This window comes from Nanorana parkeri, unplaced genomic scaffold, assembly GCF_000935625.1.
Source record: "Nanorana parkeri isolate BGI_ZX_2015 unplaced genomic scaffold, ASM93562v1 scaffold680, whole genome shotgun sequence".
NCBI lineage: Eukaryota > Metazoa > Chordata > Amphibia > Anura > Dicroglossidae > Nanorana > Nanorana parkeri.
Genome location: NW_017306948.1, coordinates 877,669 through 894,425, shown reverse-complemented (window position 1 = coordinate 894,425; position 16,757 = coordinate 877,669). Strand labels below are relative to the sequence as shown.

Below are 16,757 nucleotides of genomic sequence, written 5' to 3'. Positions count from 1 at the left end.
AGTGGCTCCGTCGGCTAACGGAGGGGGGAGGAGTCCGGTGACGTCACTGACATCTTCCTCTTCTTGTTGGTGACACATACAAAGCCGCCCTTTGTTATCAGCACATCACCGCGCATTATGGTGGTCCAACATACTACACGTCATCACCGAGGTGTCATGTGCACCAAAGCAGCTCATCTTCAATCCCCCCACCGCCATAGCTGGTAATAAAATTAGCTTCCTCCCAGGAGGCAAGCCTCGTTCTGAGGCTACTCTAGAGATCACATGACCTTCCTCCAGGAGGCAAGCCTCACTCTGACCTTACCCACTGATATCTTACCGGAAAGGTTTACTCAGAGTAAACCTTTCAGGGAGAAAATGCCTCTCTCGCAGACATCAGGGAGCCGCTATCTATTAGAGGGAGACTCCCTGAACATCAGGGAGACTTGAGATCCCTGCTAAAGGGAGAGGCCGAGGTTCTTCAAGTGCAGCCAGAAGGTGGCAAGCAGGTTGTCCATCCTCAGGCCAAAGTGGCAGCACCTTTGAGAGGCCGTCTGGCATTGTGTAGAATATGATTTTGTTGTATCGTACTCTGGAAGATATTGGGTGGAAGACGTTCCAAATGAGAACATTGCTCCCGTTCTCGCATAAAACTCAAAAATGTGTTTAATGACAAAGTTACAAATGATTAGACGATAAATGACACGCAGCAAAATATAACAAAATAGTTCTGTAAATGTATAAGTGAGTTCTAGGTAAAAGTATATAGTATCTGTGTGTGTGTCTGCATCGTGTGTCCACGTGGAAGTGCCCCGGAAAGCGAGGAGAGGCCCCTTGTTCCTTTGTGACAATGTCCCGCCCATCTGCAACGAATAGCCGTTGAAAACATGGCGGGCTCTGGGACATGTGGAACCTCACAGCCGAAATCTCATACTCTTAAGACCGCTTGTTCTATCAAAGTTTGCGACTGCGTTAGAGCGTGTGACCGGTGACGTGGTCACACATTTTAACGTAATCCCGTCCAGTTTTTTTTTGGCGGTGGAATGTGTGACCGCCAATAGGTCAAGAATCCCAACGCTTTCTCAGCTGTTCCATCGCAGATCGGCATCGCAGACGGTATGTGCAGGAGAATCCGATCCGCCCTGGAACCGCCGATCGGTCCTGAAGTGTCACTTCTATCCGACTTTTTGGAATGTCAGATTGCACTCTCATCTCTTCAGGGAAGACTATCCCACCTCAACATACCTGTCCTTTTACTTCTTCCAATCAGTCTACACTAATATTTCCTTTTGTATCTCTAGCCCCTCCTACTAGATTGTAAGCTCTTACGACAAGTACCCTCCTAACCCTATTGTACTGAAATTGCATTGTAACTGAACTGTCTCCCTCCATTTTGTAAAGTGCTGCGCAAACTGTTGGCGTTACATGAATCCTGTATAATGATAATATCTTCTGCTACTGCTGCTCGTCTTCTATCCAAGAACATCTCCTGCCACCACTGCTGGCCCGCCATCCATTACCATCTCCTGTCACCACTGCTGGCCCGCCATCTATTACCATCTCCTGCCACCACTGCTGGCCCGCCATCCATTACCATCTCCTGCCACCACTGCTGGCCCGCCATCCATTACCATCTCCTGCCGCCACTGCTGGCCCGCCATCCATTACCATCTCCTGCCACTGATCCATTGCTTCGTGTACAATATTTCTGCCTCGTGTCTCTGACGCAATCTAAGGAAATTTTTATTTTAGTTAAAAAGTGCCTCGTCCCTCACACCTCAAATGCGGCCTACTAAAAAGGCTTACATGATGTGCAGCGGGTCTCTGTAATATTTCTGCTTTGTGTCTCTGACATCATCCAATATAATTTTTCTATCTGAATAAAAAAAAATGCCTCATCTCTCCCTCCTCATATGTGGCCTACAACACAGGCATACATGTCACTCTACATAGTCACATAAAATGGAGGTCATCTCCTCACTGAACGGTATTGTTGTTATTGGTACATGTCCCCAGAGCAGAGCCCAGCTCCCTTGTATGACAATCCCTTGTCCATGAGCCTTAAAAATGGAGAGAATTTCTTTCCAGGATTCGCCTCCTATAGACTTCAGTAGTAAGTTCCACCATCACTAGTCACATGACGTCACTCTTATCCCTACCGATACAACACAGACCTGACCGGAGAGGTGAGGAGGATTCTGGGATTCTAACATGATATTCCTATTGGTTTCTCCATCCAGAGTTTTCCTCTTCTGAAGTCTAGTGGTCAGCTGACCATCACAGTGCCTCCATGTGACTCCTTAAGACCCGAGAGACCCAACATGGAGAACGTTCCAGAAGTCACCAAGAAGATGACTGAGCTGCTGAGAGGAGAGGTGAGCGGTGCCGGGAATTCTGGGACATGATCCAGGAACACACAAGGGATGTGTCTGGAGGGTGACGGTATCATTGTGTGTCGGTGATATTGATGATGATGATTGTACAGAAGCGTGTTTGATACAATGAATGTTTTATTATATATTCAGATTGGAAACCTCGGGGATCATAATGATATGAAAGAAGAGTATAAAGAGGAGGATGAGGAGTATGGAGGGATGAAGGAGCTTTCTGAAGAACACAAGGATCTCCACAAGAACATTATGGTGGAGCCACCTAGTAAGAGGAACCCACCAGAGAGATGTCCATGTCCTCTGTATTCCCGGGATTCCACACAGGAGGATCTCACCATCCCCCACCATGATCAGGTAGGTGGAGTTGAGTGATTGAAGACTCTGACATGTGGAGATGATGTGTGGACTCTACAAGATGAGACTTTCTGCCATTCTGTTGATTTAGGGTGAAGATCTGATGAAGGTGAAAGTTGAGGGTGACGTAGAAGAGACGTATGTGAGGGATGATCAGCAACATACGGAGGAGCCCAGAATGATGAGGGTATTCAAAGAGGAGGATGGAATGACAAGGACACTCATACAGGAAGATGGATCAATGAGGACACTGAAAGAGGAGGACACTCCTACAAAGATTGGCACAGGTGACCCATAATATACTCTTCTGTTATCTCTGCTCTGTTCCTGCACACTGATTGGTCCAGAGTAGGGCGGGATCTGAGTGATATCAGCCAATAGTAGGTTGGTAATGGTCACCTCCCTGTACTGATACCCGTCCTGGGGCTCAGCTGGCAGTATTGGGTTGGGTGTCACTCCTAGTTCCAGGAGCACAGATATGAGGACACAGATTGGGCCTTTCTTAGGTCGGTTCCTCTTCTTCCAGCAGACTTCTAGCTAAACATAAAACTCTTATCAGTCTTGTTGGGATGAAAAGTAACAAAGACTGAAACACTTCTCTTTCCAGGAGAACATACTTCTCCAAGCTCCCTCCAGTGCTGCTCATCACCAGAAGCCTAGGCCTGTGGTGAAGGCTCTATTGGTCTGAACTTTGATCCTTCTCTTCATCAGACATCACATGACCCAGTGCCTCGGCTTGTGGTTGGGTGAAGAGCACGCTCCTCCCGGTCACCATTGGCTCCTCCCAGTCCCCATTGGCTCCACCTCTGACAGGGCTGTGTAAATGTAGAAGTGATCTGGGAGGAGGACCAAAGGCCCTTTGACTGAAGAGGGGAGGAGTCCCAGCTGGTTGGGACCTCCACATAGAACATCTGCTCCCTCAGACCTCCTGATCCAGATGGAATGTTGAGTGAAGTCATCTAACCCTCTCATATCTCTCCATCATGTGTTTCTATGTTTCCAGGACACGCCATGGAGGAACCCTCAAAGGATCCTCTGACTTTATCTCCAGGTTGTAAGATGGAAGATGAGGACATCACAGCAGATTGTGCGGGAGAAGAGACAATGAGCTCAGCTATGGATGGTGGACTTCACAGTGTGGATAGAGCATGGGATCCCTCTGACTCTGAGCAACCTCGTCCTGTGGGGGATGGTGCCGGAATTCAGGAGGAGAAGACATTTCCCTGTGCTGAGTGCGGGGAAAGTTTTAGCTCTGAATCAGATCTTTGCGTACATCAGAGTTCTCATATGGGTGACAAGTTTCTTTACTGTTATGAGTGTGGAAAATGTTTCCTTCGTAAATCAGAACTTGTCACACATTACAGATCTCACACGGGGGAGAAGCCATATTCCTGCCCTGAGTGCGGGAGAGGTTTTTCTTTTAAGTGCAACCTTACCAAACATCTGAGATCGCACACGGACGAGAAACAATGTTCCTCCTCTGATTCTGGTAAATGTTTTAAAGCAAAGACCTCTCTTAACACACATAAGGGATTACTCACAGGCAAGAAGCCATATTCCTGCCCTGAGTGTGGGAAAGGTTTTTCACATAAGGGTTCTCTTTCCAGTCATCAGAGATCGCACACGGACGAGAAACCATATTCCTGCTCAGAGTGTGGTAAATGTTTTACAGCAAGGACCTCTCTTAACACACATAAGAGATTACATACAGGTGAGAAGGCATTTTCCTGCCCCGAATGTGGGAAAGGTTTTCCACATAAGGGTTATCTTTCCGTTCATCAGAGATTGCACACGGGGGAGAAGCCATACTCCTGCTCTGAGTGCGGGACAGGTTTTATACATAAGAGCAATCTTACTACACACCAGAGAACACACACGTGCGAAAAACCACATTCCTGCTCTGAGTGCGGGAAATGTTTTACAACTTGGGCCACTCTTAACATACATAAGAGATTACACACAGGTGAGAAGCCATATTCCTGCCCTGAGTGTGGGAAAAGTTTTTCACATAAGGGCAATCTTACCACACATCAAAGATCGCACACGGGTGAGAAACCATATTCCTGCTCTGAGTGCGGTAAATGTTTTATAACATGGTCCTCTCTTAACTCACATAAGAGATTACACACGGGGGAGAAGCCATATTCCTGCCCTGAGTGCGGGAAAAGTTTTTCACAGAAAAGCAATCTTTCCACTCATCAGAGATCACACACGGGTGAGAAGCCATATTCCTGCCCAGAATGTGGGAAAGGCTTTTCACGGAAGGCCATTCTTTACAGTCATCAGAGATTGCACTTGGGGGAGAAGCCATATTCCTGCTCCGAGTGCGGGAAAAGTTTTTCACTTAAGTGCAATCTTGCCAAACATCAGAGATTGGAAAAGTGCAAGAAACCATAATCCTGCTCTGAGTGCGGTAAATGTTTTACAGGAAGGACCTCTCTTAAGACACATAAGAGATTACACAAAGGCGAGAAGCCATATTCCTGATCCTAGTGCGGGAAATGTCCGGTGCTCCTCCCTCAAAGGAAGTTGCTGAACTTGTGGGCTCAGACACGGTACCTCTAGTCCTGGGATCGACCCTCTATCAGGTTGCCATGCAAGTCTTGGGGCTGATGGTGGCCTCCTTCGAGGCAGTCACTTTTGTTTAGTTCCACTCCAGGCCATTGCAACTGTGCATTGCGTCAACATCAGACAAACAGAACATATGTTGTATCGCCCAATGTTTCAGCTCCTATTAGGCTGGGGGAGGGGGGTCCCTAGATCTGCCGCAGTACAGGGGACCTGGTGGGCTAGGAAGTCCAGGCAGTCCATAGACGTGTTGGAGCTGAGAGCCACAGTGGTGTTCTATGTGAATTATCAAGGTGGAACAAGGAGTCGTGTGGTCCAAGAAACATGGATCTCATCCTGGTATGGTTAGAAACCCTCACACAGGGAAGAGGCCATTTTCCTGCCCTGAGCACGGGAAACGTTTCTCACAGAAGTCTCGTCCTACCAAACATCAGAGAAGCCTGCACAGCCCTGGAGGTGTAGTGTCCTGAGTACAGGAAATGGTCAGAGATGTCACCCTGGGAAGAAGCACACCTTGATAGACACCTCAGAGATCACATGACTCGGCTCTCCTCTCATCTCTATAATGGAAGAAACACTTTATAAGGAAATAGGAGTTCATTCAAGTCCTCAAAGTTGTGTCTGGCTTCCTGTGCTAGGTGAGAGAAGGAGGGGGAGGGGGGTGTCACTGCTGGTTGGGTCCCTATATTCTTCTTATCATGATATTCATTGTAAAACGGTTAATAAAAGTTCTCTTCAGATTTATATTATTAAATCTTTTCTTTCCTTATATTCCTTTTTTTAGTTTTATTCTTCTCCTCGTGTCTGAGTAGTTTTGTATCTCCGGCTGGTACTTGTTGGAGGTGCCGCCCCTCCCCCTCCTCATACATCTCGGGGGAAGGGTTTGGGGTTGAGGGATGGAAAGCTGATGTCATCCTGTGACTGGAGTGCTGCATGATCCACACTCCTCAACACTGATGAAGCCTAGAGGAAGGGTCACCCTGCTTCTGCTCCTGAAGCACCACATGGATCTCAGGTATCCGGGCCATCTACTGCCCATCTATTGTCACTTGTCAGCTCCGGCCACCTGATACCCTCATCAGCACCAGCTGCCCTGGATTGTGAGTACTTGAAGCCTTTCCTCACATTGGGCCTAGCTACAATTATCACTACTATTGTGGATGGAACGTGTCTTTGCTCTGCCAGGGGTGACCTCAGCCCATTGTCCCTCTAATTGTTCTGGGGGCATTTATCTGGCATCCTCAATAGGAACCAACATCCCTAATCCAGATCCTGGAAGACCTATCGATCTGTCAAATTGTGTCCGAATGTGTAGATTCCCTTAAATAGGATAAGTCCACCACTGGAGGAGGTCACCCGTCTCATAGAGCAGTTATAACAAATGTCTTGAGTCTTTAGGAGTGATGACTTGTTACAGGAATCTGTACTTGTGTATTGTATGGGACGGATATCTGTAGAAACACGTAGGGCTCTCCGTCTACATGCTTGGGCCGCTATAATATCTGACTCACTTACCATTTGAGGGATGTTGTCTCCTCAGACCTGATCCTCACACCGCCATTAGCTGGAGAGGTCTTCTGCCTCAATGCTGGAGGTCTATGGAAAGGTCGGAGGAACCTCACCCTTCTTCTTCATCTACTTCAGCAGTAGTTGCTCATACATGTTCAGTTAGTAGATTAGTGACACGCGAGGACACGGAGGGGGGGAGGGGGTTGGAGGACACGGAGGGGGAGAGTTGCGGAGTAGAAAGATAGATTTGAGTGTCATCGGCATAGAGATGGTATTGGAAGCCATGTGAGGTTATAACTGACCAAGGGAGGAGGTGTAGATAGATTTGTAGGTGGCACTAAAGGAGCGCTTAGATAGGTAGGAGGAGAACCATGAGAGAGCGGAGTCTTGTAGGCCAAGCGAGTGGAGTTTTTTGAGGAGCAGCGGGTGGTCCACAGTGTCAAAAGCAGCAGAGAGGTCTAATAGCAAGAGTAAGGAGTAATGGCTGTTGTTTTTAGCTGTTATGTATCTTCCCAGGTCTGTCTTGGTTCCACTTACTCCGAGACCTCAGGATTCTACTCTAGAGAACATCCAAAGTAAGCCGGCCTGACACACACAGAACAAATCCTGCACACAGTCTGATGCACTCTACAGGCCGTGCTAAAGCTAAGTGATTGCCTCACACTTCTACAATTCCTCAACCGATCCTGAGAGCTACAATTCTTATGTCTTCACTTTCCACACTGACCACACACCCCCATATACACATCAGACACATGACTCTGCCACCACCTGCAGTTTGTCAACCACACACACACACATGACCATATCCCTACCTAGCAGACCCGCTGGCTGACACCAATCTGCACTCAGACAATTTCATACGGAGTGACAATGAGCTTATACGGAGCATACAGACACTGTTACCCCAACACAACCATCTCTCCAGCAGGAGGAATTCTTAGTTCCAGCAATCTGTTCAGAACAAGGCTCAGAGTGTCCGGACCGGATGCAGACACCTCAGTCACAGTGTATTGCGGGGAGTTTCTTCACCTCTAGCAGCCGCCTCTCCCATAAGACTAGTGTGACCAACGGGACTCGGATGTACCCAGGACTTCAACTCTACAAAAGGATTAGTACTGACAGACCAGGGGACAAGATACAAGACAGACCAGGGGACAAGATACAATACAGACCAGGGGACAAGATACAAGACAGACCGGGGGACAAGATACAAGACAGACCAGGGGACAAGATACAAGACAGACCAGGGGACAAGATACAAGACAGACCAGGGGACAAGATACAAGACAGACCAGGGGACAAGATACAAGACAGACCAGGGGACAAGATACAAGACAGACCAGGGGACAAGATACAAGACAGACCAGGGGACAAGATACAATACAGACCAGGGGACAAGATACAAGACAGACCAGGGGACAAGATACAAGACAGACCAGGGGACAAGATACAATACAGACCAGGGGACAAGATACAAGTACGAGATATACGATGGCAGGATACAGACTTGTGCAGACAGAGCTAGACCGAACTATCATAAAAATAAATTAAATAAAGCAAAACTAACCAATCCCCAGGCTGAGGGGTGTGTGGCCAGGCCCATCATGAAGTATGGACGTGGGATGGACTCACCCCTGGGCACAACACCTTTGGAGGTGGTAACTTCACCTGCTGTGACGGGTTCTGGCCTACTTAAGGGACTATAGGTTATATGGACCTCCTGGTTCTAATGGTTGGGTTAGAAAATCTGACAGCAGCGCATCATCCTAATGCCGGTCATATATATTCTACGAGACGCTTCTCGAGGCTGCAGTTCCTCTGAGCTCCACAAGGTGGTGACCTCACCTATAGTCTCTATGGCGGGAAGTCTCTATGACAGGAAGTGATGTCACATGCAGATGGGAAGTTCCGGGTGAGAGGTCCGTTGTGAGGGCGTGTAAAGGAGACATTGCCGGAACTTGCAGCAGAGGAGGTAATAAGATATTATTTTATATTTATACCCGTCATGTCCGTCCTCCATAGTCACTGCGACGTCTCTTATCTCCAGCAGATGCTGCCACTCATATATACAGGTGAAACTGGAATAATTAGAATATGGTGCTGTGTCAATGATGGTTTTCTGCACAACTGTCAGGTCAGCAGTCTTTCCCATGATTGTGATTCCTACTAAACCAGACTGAGAGACCATTTCAAGGCTCAGGAACCCTTTGCAGGTGTTATGGCTTCATTAGCTGATTAGAGAGGGACACTTTGAGCCGAGAATATTGCACCTTTTCACAATATTGTCATTCTCTGAGATTGTGGATTTGGGGTTCTTGGGGTTCATGAGCTGTAAGCCATAATCATCACAATGAAGACAAATCACGGCTTGAACTATCTTGCTTTGCATGTAATGAGTCTCTCTCATGTATTAGTTTCACCTTTTAAGTGGCGTTAGTGAAATAAATGAACTTTTGCACCATATTCTAATTATTCGAGTTTCACTGGTATATATAGTGTATACGATACGTATATATTAACCCCTTCATGGTCAGAGCTTTTACCTGAATATGGGGCTGGAACATCTTTCATTTTGAAGACGTGTCACCTTAGCAGTCTCTTGTATTAGGGATTAGTGATGGGCCGAACAGGCCCGAGTTCGGTTCGTATTCAAACATTCGAATGGCTGAAAAGTTTGAAACTCGAACTCAATACAAGTCTATGCGGGGTAGAACTTTCAGAAACAAATGTCCCCTTTAAGAGGTCTTATATGCAAGTTATTGGCCCAAAAAAAGGCATGGGGGTCCGGGTACTGCCCTCGGGGACAGGTATCAATGAAAAAAAATAGTTTTTAGAGGAGCAGTGATTTTTACTTCATTGCTGTGCTGTATGTGTATAGGTCATTGCTGTGCTGTATGTGTATAGGTCATTGCTGTGCTGTATGTGTATAGGTCATTGCTGTGCTGTATGTGTATAGGTCATTGCTGTGCTGTATGTGTATAGGTCATTGCTGTGCTGTATGTGTATAGGCCAATGCCAGGGATCCCAACCTGAAAGAAACAATTTCAGGGAGGTGTCTCATTTCAGGGAGGTGCCCTCTCCCCACCCCCCTGTCCGCGGTGGGGGAGTTGGGGGGGCTGGGAGAGAGCACCCCCCTAAAATGACAGCAGATAGCAGAGGAAGCTTCTTTGCTACCTACAGACTTTTTTTTTTGTTTTTTTTGTATTCTGCCAGTTGCAGTTGTCAAAATAATAAAAATAAAAAAAAAAATCAGCATAGGAATGCATAGCTAGATTCCTATTGGCTATTTCATTTTTATACATGTCAGCCGGTCAACGAAGTCTGAGGACAGACCCACTCTTGTATCTGTCACAAAACCTCCAGCAGCACCGAATGTCCATTCTGAAAGCGCGCTGGATGCCGGGCAGCCCAGTAGCGCCATGGCATATTGGGTAAGTTCTGGCCAGTGATCCATTCTCAACTCCCAGTAAGCCAGTGGATCGTCTGCTGGAAAGCTCTCCAGGTCTGCTCTTGCCCCCGGTAATCCTGCACCATATGATGAAGACGCTGGCGATGGGCGCCTGAAGTTAACACCCCTGGGCGCCGAGGACTGAAGAAATTTCTAAAGTCATCAGTCAGGCGGCCCGCTTCTCCACCGCTCTTCCTCTGACCAACCGAAGCCTCAGAAGCTCCTATTTCATCACTTGGTAACCTGCCAGTGTCTGGAAAGGTGTTACACAAGTTTCTCTTCACTTGTCCTCCAGTTGTTCCATCCTGTGCTCCCTCTGTGAGGGCCGGATGAGCTCTGCAACCTTACGCTTGTATCGTGGATCATGAAGGGTTGCCAACCAGCGATGATCCCTCTCCTTGATACCACGAATCCTGGGGCCCTTCCTCAGGCTTTGCAGGATAAGGGAGCCTATGCAGCGTAAGTTGGAGGAGGTATGAGATTCCGAGTCTTCAGGGACACTGGGGATGACACTACCTCCTCCCAGCCACGTACTACTCCTTGGGTTTCTGGTGACACAAAACCCTCCCTTGAAGAATGCCTTATGTCATCCTGTCAGAGGTGAAAGGTTACCTTGCTAAATGTACTTGTATAATCCTGTATTAGAAACGCTTAGGCTAGCAAGTATAAGAAACAAAAGAATAAGGCCTCCGTATTAGGCAATAGGGAAGACTCATTTTGCTACCATGTAAGGACTGTGGAGGGAACCAATTAAAACTGATTATGATGAGGAACTCTCCACAGCCCGGGCTTTATAAGTTGACACAAGCTATATGTTAGTTAGACAAGACGCGGATGTTTTGTCTGACAGGCTAACTCATGTATAAGCAGCTCTATTGCGCGGGTTACACGGGTTAGAACCATCGGATGACATCCACCAACTGATAGATATTACTGATGTCTTGTCTCCTCGTACGTCGTTGTTCGGACCTGATTGTTCTGACACATCCTCGCCTTCAATGCCCCCCATGGCTGACATAATCCTCCTCCTCCTCCTCTCGTGTGATCTGCGGACCCGCAGGAATGCTGTCTGTGTAAAGGGGGTCTGAGAGCTAAGGAAGTCCTTCTCCTCCTCCCACTGCTCTGCCTCTAGTGCCACATCCATAATTCCCCGCAGAGTGTGCTCCAGCAGGAACAAGGGGGATGGTGTCACTGATGCATGCGTTGTCCCGGCTCACCATCCTCGTCGCCTCCTCAAATGGTGACAGTACAGTGCGTGCATCCTTAATCAGCAGCCACTGACAGAGGGAGGAAGCCAAGGTCCCCTGAGCCTGTCCTTGTGCCATACTCACACAGGAACTCGTTGATGGCCCTCTGCTGTGTGTGCAGCCGCTGCAGCTTTGCCAAAGTCGACTTCCACCTGGTGGACATGTCACAGATCAGACGGGTTGTGGGCAGGTGGAATTTCCCGTTAAATTTCGGCCAGACGAACACTTGCCGGGTATGACCGCCTGAAATGGCTGCAGACTTTTCTGGTCTGCCTCAGAAGCTCTGCCAGCCCCGGGTACCTGGTTAGGAAACGCTGTACCACCAAATTGAGGACGTGTGCCAGGCATGGAACATGCGTCAACTTACCCAGGCGTAGGGCGGAGAGAAGGTTGCTGCTATTGTCGCATAAAACCATTCCCGGCTCAAGCTGCCGTGGTGTTAACCACCTCTGGGCCTGCCCCTGCAGAGCTGACGGAATCTCTGCCCCCGGTGTGGCTCCTGTCCCCGAGACAAACCAGCTCAAGCACAGCATGGCATCTTCTTGCCTGAGCCGCTGCGTAGCCCTGGAACCCTTACGGTGAACTGCTGCTTCACCGGACAAATCTGCAGAGGAGGAGGAAGAGGAGGGGGGTGGCTTCCATCCTCCACCCCTCTTTGCCAATCCCTCCACTGGCTCTCATCCTCTGCCAATCCCTCCACTGGCTCTCATCCTCTGCCAATCCCTCCACTGGCTCCTATCCCTCACACCTCTCTGCCAATCCCTCCACTGGTCTCCATCCCACACCCCAACCCCCACACCCCTCCCTCCACTGACTTCCATCCCCTGCTCCCCTCTGCCAATCCCTCCACTGACTTCCATCCACTGCTCCTCTCTGCCAATTCCTCCACTGGCGTCCATTCCCTACCCTTCTCTGCCAATCCCTCCACTGACTTCCATCCCCCGCCCCTCTCTGCCAATCCCTCCACTGGCTTCCATCCCCCGCCCCTCTCTGCCAATCCCTCCACTGGCTTCCATCCCATACCCCTAAATGCCAATCCCTCCACTGGCTCCCAATTGCCTAACAAATAAAGTTCAGAATACTAACGACGACATACAAAGCCATCTACAATGCTGCCCCCGACTACATCACCGACCTCCATCTCAAAAAATCACCCAAACCGTCCTCTGCACTCCTCTCGAGACCTCCTGCTCTCCAACCATTTTGTCACCTCCTCTCATGCTTACCTCCAGGACTTCTCCAGAGTGTCTCCCACCCTCTGGAACTCCCTACCCCAATCTGTTCGCTTATCCCCTACTCTGTCCACCTTTAGGTGATCCTTGAAAACTCATCTTTTCAGGGAAGCCTATCCCACCTCAACATAAGAACTGTCCTTTTACTTCTTCCACTTCTACACAAATATTACCTTTTATATCTCTAGCCCCTCCTACTAGATTGTAAGTTCTTAGGACCAGGGCCCTCCTAACCCTATTGTACTGTAACTGTACTGTCTCCTCCATTTTGTAAAGCACTGCCCAAACTGTTGGAGCTACATAAATCCTGTATAATAATAATGATAATATCTTCTGCTACTGCTCATCTTTTCTCCTATAGACTTCAGTAGTAAGTTCCACTATCACTAGTCACATGACGTCACTCTTTTCCCTACCGATACAACACAGACCTGACCGGAGAGGTGAGGAGGATTCTGGAACTCTAACATGATATTCTTATTGGTTTCTCCATCCAGAGTCTGGAGATCATCTGTCCATCACAGTGCCCCCATGTGACTCCCTAAAACCCGAGAGACACAACATGCAGAAGATTCCAGAAGTCACCAAGAAGATCACTGAGCTGCTGACAAGAGAGGTGAGCGGTGCCAGGAATTCTGGGACATGATCCAGGAACAGACAAGGGATGTGTCTGGATGGTGACGGTATCATTGTGTGTGTCGGTGATATTGATGATGATGATTGTACAGAAGCGTGTTTGATACAATTAATGTTCTATTATATATTCAGATTGGAAAACTCGGGGATTATAATGATATTAAAGAAGAGATTAAAGAGGAAGATGAGGAGTATGGAGGGATGAAGGAGCTTTCTGAAGAACACAAGGATCTCTGCAAGAACATTATGATGGAGCCACCTAGTAAGAGGAACCCACCAGAGAGATGTCCCCGTCCTCTGTATTCCCGGGATTCCACACAGGAGGACCACGCCATCCCCCACCAGGATCAGGTAGATGATGAACCATCACTGATGGTATTATTGGGATCTGTACATTGTCTACATTGTCACCACTGATGTCATTGTGTTCTATATTCAGAGTGGGAACCGGAATGACTCTAAAGTCGTTGTTAAAGAAGAAATAAAAGTAGAGGAGGATAAGAATGGTGTGATGGAGGAGTCATCCAGCTACAGGAACCCACCAGAGAGATGTCCCCGTCCTCTGTATTCCCGGGATTCCACACAGGAGGACCACACCATCCCCCACCATGACCAGGTAGATGATGAACCATCACTGATGATATCATTGGGATCTGTACATTGTCACATCTGATGTCATTGTGTTCTATATTCAGAGTGGAAACCGGAGTGACTCTAAAGTCGTTGCTAAAGAAGAAATCAAAGTAGAGGAGGATTTAACACACATAAGGGATTACTCACAGGCAAGAAGCCATATTCCTGCCCCGAGTGTGGGAAAGGTTATTCAAATTACGGTGCTCTTGCCAATCATCAGAGATTGCACATGGACGAGAAACCATGTTCCTCCTCTGATTCTGGTAAATGTTTTGAAGCAAAGACCTCTCTTAACACACACAAGGGATTACTCACAGGCAAGAAGCCATATTCCTGCCCCGAGTGTGGGAAAGGTTATTCAAATTATGGTTCTCTTGCCAATCATCAGAGATTGCACACCGGGGAGAAGCTATACTCCTGCTCCGAGTGCGGACAAAGTTTTCCAAGAAAGTGCAGTCTTACCAAACATCAGAGATCACACTTGGGGGAGAAGCCATACTCCTGCTCCGAGTGTGGAAACCGTTTTAAGAGAAAGGACGGTCTTACCACACATCAGAGATTGGAAACGTGCAAGAAACCATATTCCTGCTCTGAATGTGGTAAATGGTTTCAAGGAAGGACCTCTCTTAACACACATAAGGAATCACACACATATAAGAAGACATTTTTCTGCTTCAAATGTGGGAAAGGTTTTCCAAATGAGGAGGATCTTGCCATTCATCAGAGATTGCACACGGAGAAGCCATACTCCTGCTCCGAGTGTGGGAAACGTTTTTCACATGAGGAGGATCTTACCAGACATCAGAGAGTGCACACGGGAAGAAACCATATTCCTGCTTCAAGTGTGGGGAAGGTTTTTCTTACAGTCATCAATGTTTGCACACCAGTGAAGCTATACTACTACAATTAATGTGGGAAGTGATTTCACAGGAAAACAGTCTTTCCGGTCATCTGAGATCGCACACCGATTCCTGCCCTGAGTGTGGGAAATGTTTTACAGGAAGGACCTCTCGTAAGACACATCAGAGATTACACAAAGGCGAGAATCTAAATTCCTGATCCTAGTGCGGGAAAGGTTTTTAATGGAACGCTCATCACATTGAACATCAGATAAGACACACGTGGGTAAAGCTGTTTTCTTGATGGTGCACTACAGGACACAAGCAGATCCAGAGACGACTATATGCAGATATTATCAGGTGATTTCACACTGTGAGGTTCCTCATGTAACCCCTCCCCCTTCAGTAAATTCTCTTTTTTTGCTTGTGTCCTCAGGTGATGGACGTTTCCTCTCTACTTTTAGAGATGCTCGTAGTTTAGTGACCATTTACCTCATTGGTTCTTCTCTCACGTTCTTCTGGCTGTGTCAAGCCATGGTGGATACTTCGGAGTTTCCAGATCAGTACACCACGGCTGTTGCTTTGTGGATCATATCTGGGCCTTGCTGGCCTGAAGAAGGAGGGCCAACCTCTAATTTTTCTCAGGGCACTAGAACCTGCATTTGGTGCCCACCTTGGTGCAATGCATTGTGGTTAGCCACAGGGTGCTTTACAAGTCCAGGGCAGTGGCCTATGGGCATGGTGAGACTCTTGACCCTGAAGACTTCCTCCTGTAGTAGGGGGTGGGCTCTATCGAAAAAGAGCAAAGTTGAGGCCACGGACCACTATGATTACTGCGGGGACCCTCGTTCAACCCTTGATGTGGTTTTGTATCTAATGGAGGGGCCCTTGCTATGGCAGAGTGAAAGTGCAAGGGTTCTATGAGTGATAGGCTATGTTCTGATATGTACACCAGGGAGGCCGCACCTGATGGTCTATCTGATAGCCCTCAGCTGGGTTCACGTCTCTTCTAAAGCTTAGGTTGCCCCATCTGGGGTCCCTCATGCTGCAGCCGGGAGAAGTTTGTGGCCTCTATTACTTGTTTTATGGGTTGCTGTGAAGGATGTTCCGACTTTCAAGGATCCAGAGGAAAAACACTTGGAGATTATGTTCTATGACTTTGTTTGCCCATATTTCCTTCTCACCAGCGCTTTCTGTGCTTCATACTGGTAGGGAGATTCATTTTCAGTTTGTAGTCCTGCCCTGTGTCCTTTCTACAAGGCCCAGAGTCATTACTAAGGTATTGGCTCCAATCCTTGCCCGTCTCAGGTGATTCATATTGTGGGTGATTCTGAAGGCCCGCTCTGCGCAGATGCTGCGGGAGGATCTGTGCAGGACGATTCATTTGCTGGAACGGTTGGGATGGGTTCTGAATCTGCAGAAGTCCTTCTGAATCTCACACATGTAGATTGGAGTTCTTAGGCCTTATCTTAGACACCAGCCGGGCCAAGGTGCTCCTCCCTCAAGGGAAGTTCCTGAACTTGTGGGCTCAGACACGGTATCCCTAGTCCTGGGATCGACCCTCTTATCAGGTTGCCATGCAAGACTTGGGGTTGATGGTGTCCTCCTTCGAGACAGTCACTTTTGTTTAGTTCCACTCCAGGCCATTGCAACTGTGCATTGCGTCAGCGTGAGACTAACAGACCCTATCTTGTGTCGCCCACTGCTTCAGCTATTAGGCTGGGGAGGGGTCCCTAGATCTGCCGCAGTGCAGGGGACCTGGTTGGTTGGAAGTCCAGGCAGTCCAAAGACTTGTTGGAGCTGAGAGCAACAGTGGTGGTCTATGTGAAGTATCAAGGTGGAACATGTGACCCAATAAACATGGATCTCATCCTGGTATGGTTAGAAAGAAACGTTCTAGCCTGGTCCGCAGTACACAA

At 48.0% G+C, this 16,757-nt stretch overlaps 1 pseudogene; it reads left to right on the top strand.

Moving 5' to 3' along the window:
• Nucleotides 1–5,371, top strand: part of LOC108792764 — a 15,215-nt pseudogene extending 9,844 nt beyond the window's left edge.
• The last annotated feature ends 11,386 nt before the right edge of the window (nucleotides 5,372–16,757 follow it).